A 19,194-nucleotide genomic window follows, 5' to 3' on the forward strand; every position below is an offset into this window, starting at 1 on the left:
TCCTCATCTCCTCAGGATGAGGAAACAACCGGTCACAGTCTCAGGACTTACCTTTTGTGCAAGCTGGACAGTGTTAGAAAGGCAAAGCAGATAAAGGGGTCACCTGCGATTTCAAAAGAGTAAAATAATCACATCTAGCTGTCTACTAGATTGGAAAAACTACAATAATAATTCTCACCAATATCTCCTAAAGGGAATCTGTCACCCAATCTGAGAGCAGCATAATATTGAGACAGAGACCCCGATTCCAAAAATATATCACTTAGTGGTCTTTTTAATATAGTTTGATAAAATGACTGTTTTATCAGCAGGAGATTATCACTAAAGGACTAGTACATCTGCTGCCATGCAGTCCTTCATATTTACGAGCTTTGTGCAACCATACCTCTACTAATGATTGGCAGCTTTCTGTTTACAGTGCACATGGGCAGAAAGCTACCAATCAGTTATACAGGGTTAAGCATTAAGAGAACTGGTAGATCTGCAGCAGATAAATCAGGGATTTTATAAGAAACGACAGCAAGCAGTTCAGTAAATGGCACAATCCTGGAAGCAGGGTATCTGTCGCTACATTATGCTGCTCTCGGAATACAAAGCAAAAACCTGCCAACAGACTCCCATTCATAGCTCTTGGATTGGTAGACTAACCCCTTTTGTTCAAGTTGATAGGATAGGATTGTTCATTTCCAATTACTGCCCGAGTGATCGGCTGGCAAAAGAGCAAAATGATCTTTTGTCATTTGATTACATCTGTTATGCAGGTCGAAAATTATTGTTGGTCAGCAGCACATCTCTTCATGTAAACAGGGATGTGCTGCCGACACTAATGAAATGAGGCAGAACAGACACATCCACAAATTTCCTCACAAACAATGGTCAATGAAGACGAAAGCAAACAGGAGCCAAATAAGGGCTGTGTTTGCCCTTTCTCTAGGATAAGACCTTAGTCAGGATATATTGGCTTTCTCGTAGAGAAGAACGTTCATTCGGAAGTCAGAAATCGTATGGTTTCAAACTTAGAGGAGGCCTGAAGCGTAGAAATAATTCTCAGCTTAAGCACAGCCCCATTAGACATAATTAGCCAGTTCAGTTCTTTATCTAGTCTATTAACAAGTAGATTCTTTATAAATAATTTCATCCAGGGAACAGAATCCACACCAAGCAACAGATAAGTTTCCCATCATATAAGGCCCCATCACACACAGCGAGATCGCTGATTTTGTGATGCCACAGCGATTTCGCCAGCGACATCGCTGTGTGTGACATGGATCAGCGACCGGCCAAGCAACAGGTTATCCTATTGCAATATCAATCGTTCTCACCAGGAAACATGTCAGATGAGATTCCCCAGACCAGTCATGGTCACTAACCTAGGTTCTCATGAGATTGAGTCCAGTGGAGTGGCTGTGGTGACTGTTATCCCATACGAATGCCGGAAAGGAGTTTTTTTTCTATCAACCACTCTGGGTCACTGACTCACTTTTACCCAGCCTACAGCACTGTGCTTCCATCTGTTTGACTTGCTTACCTGTTTAGCATTTTTCTGCTCTATCACATCAAAGGGGATAACCACATTTTATGTGTCGACACCAAACCAAGGACGTGAACCAACTGATCCTTAGCCATAAGATCCTACATTCCTCACACAACATAATGCCACAACACAGTGCCCATGTATCCATGACATCACAAATGGTTTTTAAGTCTCGCTCCTGGTGGCAATGTTAGTGGGAATGAGTTCTCACTTGGTATCCAGCAGTTACAAAAAAAGCAAAGGTAACCTGTGGCGCCCCTGAGGGTTCAGTCGCCACAGAGGTGCTGCACCTCCTCCTGAGGTGTGGTACCCCACTGTCATGTTCGCCATGTCTGTCATATCCGCCATGTCTGTTTTGCCTCATGACCCCTGGAGCGGTGTGCACGCGCATCTCATGTCTGCTATCCTGCATGTTCCCTAGAGCAGTGTGCACACTCACCTCATGACTGTTGAGCTGCGGGATGCCTGCGTTTCTGCTTTGCCTTCTGTGATCGTCTCGTCATGTCTAGAACCCCTGATCATGTGTCCTTCCTTTGTTCCAGCAGAGGCTGGCTCTGCATTCATCTGTGCTGTCTAGAAATCTGATCATGTGACCTGCCTAGGTTTCAGCACTGGTTCTGCTATTATCTCTGCATGTCTGGAATTCTGATCATGTGACCTGCCTAGGTTTCAGCACTGGTTCTGCAATCATCCCTGCATGTCTGGAATCCTGATCATGTGACTGCTCCCTGTGATCCTGGAGGATCTGAACTGGAAGTTCTTCCCTGGTCCTGACCCGGAAGTGGAGGTGCTATGCCCTATATCAGACCGCCCCTTCCTATGCTCAGGGCCTGAGTATTGTGTTGCTTCCCTGCATGGCTGCTTGGTCTGCTGGGTCGCTCCCTCTATTCTGTGCCCTTGCACTTTGCTCTGTCGTGCGTCTCTGCACACGCTCCGTGCTCATATTCCGTCTCTTGTCTCGTGCTGTCCTTCGTGCTTTGTTTGTCCTCGCTATGCTTCCTTGTTATGCTATGTTCTGTACCCTGTCCCTGACGTGTCTCTCTACACGTGCAGGTCACCGTTCTGTACCCTGTCCCTGACGTGTCTCTCTACACGTGCAGGCCTCCGCTCTGTACCCTGTCCCTGACGTGTCTCTCTACACGTGCATGCAAAACAGAAGCCGCGGAGACACCATCACGTGTTTCTCAACGCAAGCAATGACCAGCCAGGTCTTTGCCCGGGAAGGAACAACCACGGGAAGGGCAGCCTCCAATGAAGGAAACCACCTATGCCAAAACATGGTATCCATCCACATACAGCTGTTTCGGGGTATTGCCCCTCATCAGTGTGGAGTAGGAAACTGGCTGGTAGGAGCAATGCCTAGTAAAAAGACTATGAAAACGAGGATGAATGAACTCATGGAGATCAACATCCGACACTGTGGAGACACCATCACGTGTTTTTCAACGCAGTGATTCTAGAGCATTGCCCCCATCCCTTATGGGAAATATGTAAAACATGCAAAACAGAAGCCGCGGAGACACCATCACGTGTTTCTCAACGCAAGCAATGACCAGTCAGGTCTATGCCCGGGAAGGAACATCCACGGGAAGGGCAGTCTCCAATGAAGGAAACCACCTATGCCAAATGTGGATCTCCATGAGTTCATTCATCCTCCTTTTCATAGTCTCTACACGTGCAGACCTCCGTTCTGTACCCTGTCCCTGGCGTGCCTCTCTACACGTGCAGGCCTCCGCTCTGTACTCTGTCTAGTCCCAAGGCTCTCCCTTGGCCCGGCTCTGGGCTTCGGCCTATGCTCCGCTGCTAGACTCTGTCCCTGTCCCTGGAGTGTCTCTCCACACGCGCAGGCCTCGTCTTGTACTTTGCCCCTGGCATGCCCTCTGCGTGCGCAGGACTCTGCCTCTTACCCTATGCCTTGTCTCTGATGTTTCGTGCGCCCTTGCACTTTTCGAGCTAGGCTTTGCCTTGTTGTTTCGCACACGTCTCTGTCCTGTACCATTGCCTAGCCTTGCCTTGTGGCTCCGCGCCCTCGTGCACGCGCCTGGTCGCCTGTGCCTGCCTGTTGTGCCTCAGCCGTGCCGCCTCTAGTCGTGCTCGCCTGTGTGCCTCAGCCGTGCTCGCCGTCCAGTGCTATAGTGGTTACCGGCTGTGTGAGCCACAGCTGTGCCGCCTCTAAGTCGTGCCTGCCTGCTTATGCCACCATCGGTGCCGCCTGCCGGTGCCCCAGCCGTGGTTTCCGTGCTCCCTTGCACGCACGCTGGTTTTCGCACTGTGCCTTTTTGGTGCTGCCCTTGCACAAAGTCTTTTGCTTACTTTGCTCTTCCCTGAACCCTGTCTTGCCTGCCAGATTCCGTAACCTGCCGACCGCTGCCAGAGGTCCGGACCTAGATGACTGCAGCCTGATGTCCGGAGCTGATTTACGAAGTCTGATTCCTGGACCCTGTCGGTCGATGCCAGTACCCCGGATTCCGATGCCAACGTACCCTATCTTGGTCCCTTGCGTGTCCTCTGCATGCGCAGGCCTCTGTCCTGTATCTCTCCCTGGCGTGTCTCTTCGCACGCGCAGGCCACCGTCCCTGTACCTGTCCCTGGCATGCCCCTTGGCATGCGCAGACCTCCGTCCTGTGAACCTGACCCGGGCGTGTTCGTTGACACGCATCCTGCTTCTAACTTTGTCTTGTCTCCTTGCATGGAACCCTGGTTTGCTTACCATATGTCCGGAACCTGCCGATCACCTTCAGAGCTACAGAACCTGATGTCCCGGTTGATCGTTCCCTGCTGTCCGGAGTCCAATGTCCTCGTGCCTCTGTCTACCATCTGCATGTACCATGCTTGGACCTTGGCGTGCCCTTGCACGCACCTTGCTCTATGTACTCTGCGTGTTCACGTTTTGCACCTGTTGTACCCAGAAGTGTTCCTTAATGAAGTTTCCTTGAAGTAACGTCTTGTCTCGCCTTGTCCTGTTTCCCTGAGCCGACCGTCTGGTCCAGCTGCCTCACCCCCTTGGTCTTGCCCCTGACACTCCCTATATAGGGGGTGGTTCCTCACTAGATCAGCTCGCCCTAGGTGGGTGGGTGCCACGGCCCAGAGGGTCCACTCATTCAAGAAAAACGACTCAGCTTAAGCTGAGGCTCATCACACCCACCAACCAGGTAAGGTGGAGACACCTGACCACGCTCCAACACCTGCACCCCACACCACAAAGTAGTGTAGCAAAGCACCTTCGGCGGCTCCCTGCTTGGAGTGTAGCATAGCACCCCTTGGTGGTTCTCTGCTTGGAACACGAAATGTGCTGGGAGGTGGGTGGAGTTTAGTTTACATATAAGAGCGGGAAGAGTTGAGTCAGTCGTTCAATGCAGTCAGTCATTCATTCAGTCAGTGAGTGAGGATGTAGAAGGACAGAGAGTGAGACAGAGAAGATCCCCGGGAGAGGGATGGAAGAAGGAAGTGCTGCAGCAGGCCACAGTGATCTGGTTCTGCTGGCACCGGAAAGAGACAGAGAAAGGAAACTTGATTCTCCATTGGGAAGAAGGATTAGCACGGAACATAAGGAGAATAGGAGAACTAAGGAACAGGGTTGGAAGAGAGAACCCTTCCCAACATCACAGCGCAAGGCCGGGGTCTGGTCCCCGAGGTTGTATGGATACTAATGGTCCTGCAGCAGACACCGGAGGAATAGAAGTAGTGACCACTTTATTCCCACACAAGACTTGGGGGCACAACAGCAACATAGCAGAGAGCTGGGACTTAGTAGCAAGGAGTCCCCGAAGCAGGCTACAGCTGTCTGCTGTACAAGTAGAGTACATAGGAACATCTAACAGGAGGAACTCCAGTGTAACTCAGTACTGAGAGTACTTCATTCAAAGGCGCTATAAGAGGAGACGTTCAGAAAAGGGCACATATGTTGGCGGAGTGTTGGAAAGGAGTACTTCATCTTGCCTGGAAGTTGGCTGAGCTCCTGACCCGGAGGACACGGCACGGATGCAGGCACCTGTATCTGCAACAAACTGTGAGTAAAGCTTTGGAACTACATGCCCTGGTGTCCTCCACTTATTTCTGCGCCAACCCGCCCAGCACTGCTACATCCCTTGCGTCCGATACTACACCATCTAAGTGTCACTTCACCTACTCTGCCCTGGGACTACAGCCCTGCCTGTGGAGGGCTATAACATCACTGCTGCACCACACCATCTGTCCCAGAGGATCTATCTGCAGCATCGGCTTACATCTTCATTGCCGAACACCACAGGTGGCATCACGAATCACTTATAAACTTTCATCACCATAAGCACACTGCACCAACCCCTTTTACAATGGGCGCCCAGGGCCATGGGCCAGGTCCCAGTTGCCGTGACATCTCCCATTGAAGCTCATGGGGCCCGGTACCGAGTACCCCCACAGCCCTGGGAGGGCGACCCTTGACCCACTCTCACTATGGCTTACAGCAAATTGCAGCCTTATAATATCCACTGTTTTAGCAGCGGTTTCCTCCAAACTGTCCTTTAAGGGGACAATTACCACTGGCCCATCTACTCATACGGTAGAGCTTTGCGTGGATTCCGGGGCGGATGGCAACTTTATGTCTTCTGCCTTCACCCAACGGCACGCAATTCCTCTGGTGATGCTCGCCTAATCAGTGACTGTTCGAGTGGTAAATGGGTCGACACTAGTGTTGAGCGACTTTTGTTTTTTTAGGGTCGAGTTTCGTTTCATAGTCGAGCAAAATCGGCCGACTATAGGAAAAAGTCTTTGTCGTCCCGAAACACGAAACCCAATGTAAGTCAATGGAGAATTAAAGTCGGCAGTGAGAGGAGGACAGGAAACACACCAACAGTGCCCATTTGAATGCCAAAAGCATAAATTCTTGTTACTGAAGCTTGTCAACCTTAATTAACTACATAATACTAGTTACGCACTGAAAAATTGGGGTTATTTGGCTACAGATGTGGGGGGGGGGCTGGCTCCAGGTTTTCGTGGGCCCAGGGCCAAAGAGCGCCCCTTTAACACATACCACAACTCTTGATGCTCCGATACGGCAGAGAAATAGCAGTATAGTACAATGAAAAATACTTCACTTCTTACATCTCATGACTGATATCCATTTTAAATTCTCCAATACCTCCAAAAACGGACAGTATATAACTCCATACAGTATTATGGCCAGCGCTTAGTGCGCTATACAGAGTAATGAGGCCCATATATTTCTCCATACGGAATCATTATTCCCATATAATGTTTCAAACCGTATATGATGAGCTCCACATAATGCTACAGTATATGTTGGTCCCAATGGATGAAGCTCCACTGTCTTGTGGGCCCAAATAATGCTTCATATATAATGGGCCCCATTTCTACTGCTGTAGTGTATAATGGGCCCTGTAAATGCTGCTCCAGTGTCTGATGTCCACCTTTGGAATGCTCCGGTGTATGGTGGGCCCCATATATCATTCACCAGAGTATAGTGCTCCCCAAAAATTGCTGTCCCAACATTGAAAACAATTACATAAGTCTCCTTGCTAGGGAATCCCTGCACTACTCTGAACTCCTTGTCGTCCCCATCTTCCATCTCACTGCACTTGGCTGTTTAGGCCCTCCCACCGGCAGAGACACTTTTGCGTACTATGCGGTGCCCTGTGCCAGTGCCATCGCCCATGAGTATGCCCCCCCACCTGCTCAAGGAACCTGCATTTTCATCTGCACCTTCCTCTTTATCACCGTGTAAGGTGGTATAGTATGCGGGAAGGGGAACCTGAGTTTCCTCTGGGTCAGATTCTGTCTGTGTAGAGTGCGAGAGGAATGTAGTGGTCTGGGTCAATATACCAGCAGCATCATCCAGCAGTGGCTGGGCCTCAGTGCACTTGTGGCATCCCCAAGAGTACGGTCGCCACTGTGGCATTGCCTTCCTCTTAGAGAGTGTGTTGTCAAGCTTGGGAGCAACGAAGGATCTCTCTAGCAGTGAAACCAACACACAACACATTTCCCACTCCAGGCCAGCAGGGAGACCTCTGAACCTGACTGCTGAGGAGCTGCTCTCTGTGGTTGGGAGGAGGTAAGTTAGGGCACTCTGTGCAGGGAAGGGGAAGTGAGTGGACGTGAGAAGGGGAGCTGGAGGATGAGCAGAGTTAAGGCTCACTCCTAGCTGGAGCGCATGGTCCGGATTCCGGTCTCCAAGTTTGTAGGGACACTGACGTTCCTGCAGCAGAAACCAGGGGAAGTAGCAGCTATAAATGCTCTGTACCCAACTAAGGCTCGGAGGCCCCAGCATCGACGTGTGCGAGGCAGAAGGAAAAGGCTACAGCTGTCTGCCATACAAGTAAAGTCTGAGGAACATCTGTTAGACAGGAGGCGTTTCAGTGAACCACGGTCCTGTGAGTGCTTCCCCCACAAGCGCTAGAAAGGAGACGTTCAGGAAGGTACATGTTGACGGAGTGTTGGAAGGGAGCTTTCCATTCTGGTCCCGGAGGTTGGCAGAGGTCCTGACCCGGAGGACACAGCACGGAGGCAGGCATCTGTGTAACCTGCAGACTGTGAGTAAAGCTTTGGAACTGCACGCTCTAGTGTCCTACAGTTATTCCAGCACCGCTACATCTGGGTACCAGCACCTACACCGCCTGTGCCTTTCCCCCATCACTACATCTACACTTCCCTGGGACTCCAGCTCCACCTGTGGGAAGCTTCACCATCTTTGCTGCACAACACCATCAGTCCCAGAGGATCTGCATGCAGCGTCGGCCTAACATCTATGTTGCCGAACACCACAGGTGGCGTCAAACTATCTATATAAACTCTTTACCATTATACCATGCCATTTACATGGGTGCCCAGGGCCACCGTCTGGGTCACCGCTGCTGTGACACATCCCACTGACACCGGCCCGGTACCGAGTACCCCACAGCCCTGGGAGGGCGACCCATATGCCGACTGCTGATTGGGCGGCGTTATTCCCACGAACCTCCAAACAGCGTCCCTGAAGGCAAAGTTTTTGGTTTCCGGGGGCAGTATGATTGCAAAGCTGAACCTTAAAGGAATGTCCAAAAGGGCACCACCAGGAGTGGAGCCTGTGGCTTAATTGGACTGCACCCGGGAAACCACTACCATACAAGCTACAGAAAAGATGGACAGATTGCAAGCTTTGTCGATTCTGTGTGTGGTGTGGTATGTCCGTTTGTAGTTGTGCTAGCGATTTCTCAGCTTTATTCCGTTAATGACCGAGACTCTGGCATGGCCCCGCAGTACGCGTCAAGCTTACTAGAGGGATACACGAGGCTGTGGCACGTGAGATCGAGCAATAACAGGTCTAGCATTCCAGTACATGTCCGGGGCTGCATGCACGCTACACTGAAAGGACCAGCTTTTGTCGCTTACAGGTGCAGATAACCTGCTGAACTCCGTTAGTGATGGGGATCTGGGATTCAGATTATTCCCCGCGAACGATGATTTCCCAGTAAGTTCAGGTCAACCGCAATTCCGGAGTTAAGCCTAACCGTCATTCCTGAAAAAATTACGTGTCCAATCCACAGGTGCTGTAGCTTGCTTAACAGCTCGGCACCCGTTCTCAGGCCCAGTATGGATTCAACAACATTGTAGAAAGTTGATAAAGGGTACAGTTTCACCGGATAACACGTATATATATAGCCTAGTTTACACATTAAAAATATATGTCTATAGATCAGGAGGCAGACTCAGATGTTCTCAGGCCCAGTATGGATTTGACCAGATTGTACAAAGTTGAGAAAGGGTACTTTATCACTGGATAGCAGGTATATATAGCATAGTTTAAACATGTAAAATCTCCGTGTTCTCAGTATGGATTACACAGCAATCTAAAAAGTGGAAAAAAGGAAAGGCATTTGAGGCGTACACAACTATATACTTTTGGTGTTATTTTTAAATCTTCATATATATTTCTGTCTCAGTAATACAGTCCAGCCTCTCCACAATAGGAAATGAGATGCATACAATTAGTGACATAAAGGCTATTGATTGCAGAAATCTAGGAATTATTATTCACGGGAAAAACTTCCGTCACAATTCTCATAGGCGATGCTGACCTTCAATTAATTTGTGTGTTGAGACAGTGAAAACATTTTTTTGTGAATAAAGTCTTGCTGTATCGCACTTCCGTTGATTCCATCACTGTTACTCATCTCAATCCAATTTTTATCACAGGGAGCGATGTAAACATGGTGCTCACTGGCTATCATGATCTGTCACGTAACTTTGGAGTGCAAAAGACAGAAGCCACAGGCCATAGGCGATTCTATTTGATTGGCATGAGAGGGCACATTTTGAAATGTGCGTCGGAATGTCACACGTTTGTGAGTAGGAAAACTGTGAAAGCTGATGATAAACCACCACTGCATGTAATTGTGAGTCGACGTCCATAAGAAATGGAAGCCACTGATCATCTGGAGCTAGAGCCCGGCCAGCAGGACAGGGCATAGCTACATCTTAACCATCATCTTTCAGTTCAATCAATTTGTAGTGGCAGTCCCAGGGAAGGATTTGACAGCCCAGACTACACAGCGGAGGAGCAGGGAGAGGTAAACATTGCAAATGCTGGGGCCCTGCCCAAGCAAGGGGGGCACACTCGTGGGCGTCGGTACTGGCACTGGGCCCCTCATAGTACGGCGGTGTGTCTGACGGCGGGTGTGCACCACCACTGTCAGAGACACTTGATTGCACTTTGAGGGACCCTATGCCAGTGCCCGCGCCCAAGAGTTGGCCTACCCACCTGTCCAGGGCAACGGCACTCGCACGGTTTTGTGCGCTAGGTGGTGACCCCGGCCATGGGGGGGGTCTCCCACTTAGGGAGGTTTACAAAGTGGCATATGTAGATGTGGGTCATTCAGCTGCTGCAAAAGGCGAAATAGGTCAAGTTCGTGGAATAGGAGGAGGCCCAAAGCCAGCCATTTTTCTGGCAACCTATGTGTCATCAAGGGAAGGTGGGACAAAATCCTTGGAAACCCATGCACGGTTCATTTTAATGAAGGTTAGATCATCCACATTTTGGGTTGACAGACGAGTCCTTTTTTCTGTCAGGATTGATCCAGCTGCACTGAAGACTCTTTCCGATAGTACACTTGCAGCTGGGCAAGCGAGCTCCTGTAAGGCATATTGTGCCAATTCAGGCCAGGTGTCCAGTTCAGCGGCCCAATAGTCAAAGGGAAATGACCTGTGCGGGAGAACATCGATATGGGAGGAAAAGTAGTTGTTAACCATAGTTGACAACTTCTGTCTCCTGTCACTTTCCATCGATGCAGTATTACCAGTTGTGTGAGCGGTCCGTGAAAAATCAGTCCACAACATTGTCATGAAACCCCTGTCTCCAACGTCACTTCTGCTGTGTGCACCACGAACACCTCTGCCAAGCTGCCCTCGGCCTGTACGGCTCGTGTGAGAACCATCACCGCTGCTGTGTGCTGGGAATGCCTCAACCAACCGGTTAACCAGCGTTGCTTGTTTAGTAGCCAATATTAGCTCAAGGTTCTCCTGTGGCATGATGTTTTGTAATTTGCCTTTATAGCGTGGATCCAGGATGCTGGCCAACCAGTAGCCGTCATCGTTCATTATTTTGGCAATGCGTGGGTCCCTTTTTAGGATCTGCAAGGCATAATCTGACATGTGGGCCAATGTTCCCGGTGTCAATGATGCACTGCGAGTGCTGGGTGGAGGAGCACTTTCTGGCAAATCCACATCCCTCCAGTCACGAACAAACCCTGTACCAGACCTTGCCACGCCAACATTTTCACTTGCCCCACGAGATGCATCCTCCTCCCCTAAGAAATCATCCCCATCATCATCCTCCTCCTCCTCTTCTTCCTCCACCTCGTCCAGGAGAGGTCCCTGAGCAGACAATGGCTGAATGTCATCAAGGATTCCCTCCACCTCTTCCTCCTCGTCAACATTGGCTGCAGACGCCTGCTCCTTAAATTGAGCCATAGTTTGCATGAGCAGACGCATAAGTGGGATGCTCATGCTTAGGATGGCATCGTCTGCGCTTACCAGCCGTGTGCATTCCTCAAAACACTGAAGGACTTTACAGAGGTCTTTCAGCTTCGACCACTGCACACCTGTCAACTCCATGTCTGCTCTCAAAGTGCCTGGCCATGTATCCTCCCACAAATGCATTATGGCCTGCCTCTGCTCGCACAGCCGCTCAACCATGTGCAGGGTGGAGTTCCACCTTGTTGCAATGTCGATAATGAGGCGGTGGTTGGGAAGGTGGAGCAATCGCTGCAGCTTCTGCATACGAATGGAGTGTACAGGCGACGGGCGGATGTGCGCGCACAGTCTTCGCACCTTCTGGAGCAGGGCTGTTAACTCCGGATAATTATTGAGGAAGCACTGCACCACCAGGTTCAAGGTGTGAGCCAAGCAAGGTATGTGGCTGAGTTTTGAAAGGGCTATGGCTGCCACAAAATTACGGCCGTTATCACTGACTACCTTGCCTGCCTCAAGATATACACTGCCCAGCCATGACTCAGTTTGTCGCTGAAAGTACTTGGCCAGCACCTCGGCGGTGTGTCTGTCGCCCAAGCACATCATCTGCAACACAGCCTGCTGACGCTTTCCACTAGCTGCTCGATAGGGGGACACCTCGTGTGCAACAGTGGCAGCTGCAGATGGAGTGCTCGTACGACTGCGCTCTGTGGACGAGCTTTCGCTTCTGGAGGAGGAGGAGGAGGAGAGTCGAACGCCTACAGCCAACTGTTTCCTATACCATGGGCTAGGCAGCACTGTCCCACCACCGCTGTCCCCTGTGGACCCTGCATCCACCACATTAACCCAGTGCGCAGTGATGGACATGTAACGGCCCTGGCCATGCCGACTGGACCATGCATCAGTTATGAGGTGCACCTTTCCACTCACTGACTGCTTGAGTGCATGGACAATGCGGTCTTTCACATGATGGTGTAGGGCTGGGATGGCTTTGCGAGAGAAGAAGTGGCGACTGGGTAGGTCATAGCGTGGTACTGCATAGGCCATGAGTTCGCAGAAAGCTGCGCTTTCCACCAACCGATAGGGCATCATCTCTAACGAGATTAGTTTGGCAATGTGAGTGTTCAAACCCAGTGTACGCGGATGAGAGACTGAGTACTTTCTTGACCTACTCATAGTGTCTGGGAGGGTGAGCTGGACTTGAGAGCTGCATATGGTGGAAGTAGCGGTGGACAGGGCGGACTGAGAGAGGGTTGATGATGGTGATGGAGTTGGTGTTCTTTCTGATGGCCTAGATTCAGTCTTTCGTTGATATAACAGTGGGATTCCCTGACTGCTGTGGCCTTGCAACGACACCTCAACATTTGCTGCTGTGCTAACTGGTGGGCTTACAGTGGGGGAAACAATGTAGCATTGCTGACTACCTTCTTTGTGATCAGTTGCACATGTGGTACTTGAGGTTTGGTTTTGTGTCCACGCTTGCAAGTGCATGCTGGCTAAATGTCTAAGCATGCAACTGGTATTCAAATTTTTCAGATTTTTCCCTCGTCTAAAGGTCTTTGCGCACTTCTTACAGATAACCTTGGCCTGATCATGAGGATTTTGTTCAAAAAAGTGCCACACTGCACTCTTCCTACTTTGGCAGACATTTTGCGGCCTAGCACGCTGTGATATTTTGACCCTCTGGACAAGCTGTCCAGCAACTCTTTTGATGTTTGGAACCTGTCTTTGGAGTGCTCTGGGCCTGCCAGATAACAGCTGTTGCGATGTCGATGTCTGCTGTGGATGCTCCTCCTCCTCATCTGAGCTATTGGAAGCAGCACCCTCTTCCCCCAATGGATGCCAATCTGGGTCAACAACTGGGTCATCCATCACCTCCTCTTCAATGTCATGTGCACCTTCCTCTGTGTTACCATGTATGGTGGTATAGTGTGCGGGAAGGGGCACCTGAGTCTCATCAGGGTCAGAATCTGGCTCTGTACACTGCGAGGACAATGAAGTGCTCTGAGTGAATGTACCAGCAGAATCATCTATCAGTGGCTGTGCATCAGTGCACTCCATGTCAGATTCATCTTGGCCTGGGTAATTCACCATTTCACTTGATAATCCAGGCATGGTATGTGAAAACAGCTCCATGGAGTAATCAGTAGTATGGCCTGCATCATCCTTCAATCTTGGTTGGGGTGAAGGACACAAGGAAAGGTGTGGTTCATGAACATGAGCCTCCAATGACGACTCAGTGCTTTTATTTTTTACAACTTCAGAAGAGGAGGCGATAGAGCTGGAGGCTGAGTCAGCAATATAAGACAAAACATTTTCCTGAAGCTCTGGCTTTAAAAGCGGTTTGCCAACTCCTAGAAAACTAAGCCTTCGAGGCCTTGTGGAGCCAGACGATGATGCATGCTCAACACCTCCTGCATTCAGTCCTATTTTGCTCTTGCCACTACCATCAGATCCACCACCAACACCATCATTACCAGCTGCCAACCCCCGCCCAATTCCACGGCCTCTTCCACCAGACTTCATTTTTGGTAGAAATGTAGACAAAATCCAACAAACTATATAGTAATGTAAAACAAGGTACAAGGTGTCTATAGGACAGGGGAGATTTTAAATTTCTGCACACACTTGTGGACACTGGACACTTTTGGATTGTGTGAGGCCCACTGAATATCACAGCGCTATGTCACAGGCTCGATGTCGCAGGTGTGAAAAATCTCACTAGAGGATAACGGAGATTTTCAATTTCTGCACACACTTGTGGACACTGGACACTTATGGATTGTGTGAGGCCCACTGAATATCATAGCGCTATGTCACAGGCTCGATGTCGCAGGTGTGAAAAATGTCACTAGAGGATAACGGAGATTTTGAATTTCTGCACACACTTGTGGACACTGTACACTTTTGGATTGTGTGAGTCCCACTGAATATCACAGCGCTATGTCACAGGCTCGATGTCGCAGGTGTGAAAAATGTCACTAGAGGATAACGGAGATTTTGAATTTCAGCACACACTTGTGGACACTGGACGCTTTTGGATTGTGTGAGGCCCACTGAATATCACAGCGCTATGTCACAGGCTCGATGTCGCAGGTGTGAAAAATGTCACTAGAGGATAATTAGAATTGGGCAGAATAGGAATCTCCCTAGAGTGTAGGTCTGTAAGAACGGAACATGTCCTCGACTTATTCTTACAGAGTCACACACAGATAGCTTCACTGTGGCCGTGATAACAGCCGTTACACGGTACTGAGAGAGGAGCATGTACACGGCTGTCCGGTGTACGTAAAATTGTCAAGCTCCGTGTTTTTAAGTATACGGACTGACACGCTGTCTCTCTATAGTTTTGAATGTGATCAAACAGCAAATATATTTAACTGTTTGAAAACTAGACAAAACTAGAAGGTGCAGGTCTGTAAGAACGGAACATGTCCTTGACTTATCCTTACAGAGTGACACACAGATAGCTTCACTGTGGCTGTGATAACAGCCGTTACACGGTACTGTGTGAGGAGTGTGCACCGCTGTATGGTGTGAAAAAATGCACGCTCAGTACCTCACCAGGACAAAAAAAAAAATTGGGATTGCTTTTAAAAAAGCAGTTTGCAGAGCAGTGGGTAAACAGCAATGCAGCCGTCAGGAAGCCTTAGAAGGCAGCCTAACAATCAACACCGCTGATCCAGCAAAATATAGCCTCCACTTGCACTGCACACACAGTGACTGGTGTGCTGTCCAGGCAAAATCGCTAGCAGCAGAAGCAGTTTTTGGTGTCTTCTTCCCTGCCTAACGCTCTCCCTGCAAAATCAGCAGCAGCAGCAGCTCTCCCTATTCTGAGATCAGCATGAGTAACATGGCGGTCGGCGTGCATGCCCTTTTATACCCCCTGTGATGCCCACCAAAGCAAGCCAATCACTTGCATGCCCTTCTGAAAGATGGTGGTGACCCCTGCCTATGTCATCACGTTGCCCACAGTGTCCGTGGATCCTGATTGGCTGAAAAATAGCGCAAAACAAACTTTTGAAACGCGACTTTGGCGCTTAAGTCGCCGACCTCGTGGCCGACCTCATCCTAGGGTCGGATTTCGTTTCATGAAACCCGACTTTGACAAAAGTTGGCGACTTTTGAAATTTTTCGACCCGTTTCGCTCAACTCTAGTCGACACTGCCCTCACAGATAACTCATCAGTAGTGTTGAGCATTCCGATACTGCAAATATCGGGTATCGGCCGATACTCGCTGTATCAGGATTCCGATACCGAGTACCGATATTTTTTCAATATCGGATACCGGAATCAGAAGTCCCCATAATGCAATGAGCCACTGTTGTGGCTGTGATTGGCTGCTGAAATGATGTCATCATGATGCGTGGTCTGTGCGCATTATGATGCGCGGTCTGTGCCGACTGCGGGGGGGTCTGTACGGGCCTGCCGGGGGCCTGTGCCGGCTGTCGGGGGTCTGTACGGGCCTGCCGGGGGCCTGTGCTGGCTGTCTGTATGGGCCTGCCGGGGGCCTGTGCCGGCTGTCGGGGGTCTGTATGGGCCTGCCAGGGGCCCGTGCCGGCTGTCGGGGGTCTGTACGGGCCTGCCGGGGGTCTGTACGGGCCTGCCGGGGGCTTGTGCCAGCTGTCTGGGGTCTTTACGGGCCTGCCGGGGGCCTGTGCCGGCTGTCGGGGATCTGTGCGGGCCTGCCGGGGGCCTGTGCCGGCTGTCGGGGGGTCTGTAAGGGCCTGTCGGGGGCCTGTGCCGGCTGCCAGGGGTCTTTACGGGCCTGCCGGGGGCCTGTGCCAGCTGCCGGGGGTCTGTACCGGCCTGCTGGGGGTCTTGTGTGTGTGCAGGCATCTTCCGATGGGACTACAAGTCCCATCGGGCGATGCCTGCTACAATGACAGTGATTGACACATTAGCCAATGATGGGACAGTAGTAGTCCCATCATCCGCCTAATGTGTTGAATGTAAAAAAAAAAAACTACATACTACATACATATTACATATATACAACATACATACATACTACATACACACTTCATATATACTACATTCATACAACATACTACATACTACACACATACTACATTCATACAACATACATACATACTACATACATACTACATGCATACAACATACATACATACTTCATATATACTACATTCTTACAACATACATACATACTACATACTACATTCATACAACATACATACATACTACATACATACTTCATATATACTACATTCATACTACATACTACATACATACTACATATATACTACATTCATACAACATACATACATACTACATACATACTTCATATATGCTACATTCATACAACATACATGCATACTACATATGTACTACATTCATACAACATACATACATACTACATACATACTTCATATATACTACATTCATACAACATACATGCATACTACATGCTACATACATACTACATATATACTACATTCATACAACATACATACATACTACATACTTCATATATACTACATTCATACAACATACATTCATACTACATACATACAACATACATACATACTTCATATATACTACATTCTTACAACATACATACATACTACATACTACATATATACTACATTCATACAACATACATACTACATACTACATATATACTACATTCATACAACATGCATACATACTACATACATACTTCATATATACTACATTCATACTACATACATACTACATATATACTACATTCATACAACATACATGCATACTACATACATACTTCATATATGCTACATTTATACAACATACATGCATACTACATATATACTACATTCATACAACATACATACATACTACATACATACTTCATATATACTACATTCATACAACATATATGCATACTGCATACTACATACATACTACATATACTACATTCATTCATACATACTACATTCATACAACATACATGCATACTACATACATACTACATATATACTACATTCATACAACATACATGCATACTACATACTACATATACACTACATACAACATACATACATACTGCATACATACTTCATATATACTACATTCATACAACATACATACATACTACATACATACTACATTCATACAACATACATGCATACTACATTCATACAACATACATACATACTACATTCATGCAACATACATGCATACTTTTACAGTGGCGGAGGAGCCCCCTAGAGAGCGGTCACATCAGTTGATGCTGCTGTTCTCTACGGGAGATCGTCATGGGACACTCGTGGATTTCTGCGGATCACGGAGTATATTGCTTGTTTGTTTTTTTCATATTTTTTCACAGATGACATTGGCTTTGGGGAACAAAGTGACAAGTTATGGTGCGTATGTACTCTATGCTATATGTACTGTATGTCTATATGTATGTATTGTATGAATGTATTGTATGTAGTATGTAGCATGTTGTAGTATGTATGTTGTATGTATGTTGTATGTCTGTAGCATGTTGTATGTCTGTAGCATGTTGTATGTATGTAGTATGTACTATGTATGTATGTATGTATGTTGTATGAATGTAGTATATATGTAGTATGTATGTAGTATGTAGTATGCATGTATGTATGTTGTATGAATGTAGTATATATGTAGTATGTAGTATGTATGTATGTATGTTGTGTCTGTAGCATGTTGTATGTATGTTGTATGTATGTAGTACGTACTATGTATGCATGAATGTAGTATATATAGTATGTATGTATGTTGTATGAATGTAATATATATGTATGTTGTATGAATGTAGTATATATGAAGTATGTATGTAGTATGTATGTTGTATGAATGTAGTATATATGAAGTATGTATGTATGTTGTATGAATGTAGTATATATATGTAGTATGTATGTTGTATGAATGTAGTATATATGAAGTATGTATGTAGTATGTATGTATGTTGTATATATGAAGTATGTATGTAGTATGTATGTATGTAGTATGTATGTAGTATGTATGTTTTATGAATGTAGTATGTATGTAGTATGTATGTTTTTTGTTTTGTTTTTTTACATTCAACACATTAGCCGGATGATGGGACTACTACTGTCCCATCATTGGCTAATGTGTCAATCACTGTCATTGTAGCAGGCATCGCCCGATGGGACTTGCAGTCCCATCGGACGATGCCTGCACACACACGAGACCCCCAGCAGGCCCGCACAGACCCCCGACAGCCGGCAAAGGCCCCCGGCAGGCCCGTACAGACCCCCGGCAGCCGGCATAGGCCCCCGGCAGGCCTACAGACACCCGACAGCCGGCACAGGCCCCCGGGAGGCCCGTACAGACCCCCGACAGCCAGCACAGGCCCCCGGCAGGCCCGTACAGTCCCCCGACAGCCGGCACAGGCCCCCAGCAGGCCCGTACAGACCCCCGACAGCCGGCACAGACCCCCGGCAGGCCCGCACAGACCCCGCCCGCACAGTGTCCGCCCATGCACCGACCACACTCTTTCCCCCTCCTGAAATGGATGTACAAGGAAAGAAAGTGTTTTTTTTAATTCCGATATTTCTGTCCCATTGACTTTTATGGGACTTCCGGTATCGGAATCGGCGATACCCGATACTTTTGGGTATCGGGCTGATCCAATCCGATCCGATATTTCTCAGTATCGGATGGTATTGCTCAACACTACTCATCAGACGATCCCATTTACTCTATCCATGTCTCCATCCCATCAGGAGAT

The sequence above is a fragment of the Dendrobates tinctorius genome, unplaced genomic scaffold, assembly GCF_039654945.1.
Source record: "Dendrobates tinctorius isolate UK_male_01 unplaced genomic scaffold, ASM3965494v1 ptg000223l, whole genome shotgun sequence".
Taxonomy (NCBI): domain Eukaryota; kingdom Metazoa; phylum Chordata; class Amphibia; order Anura; family Dendrobatidae; genus Dendrobates; species Dendrobates tinctorius.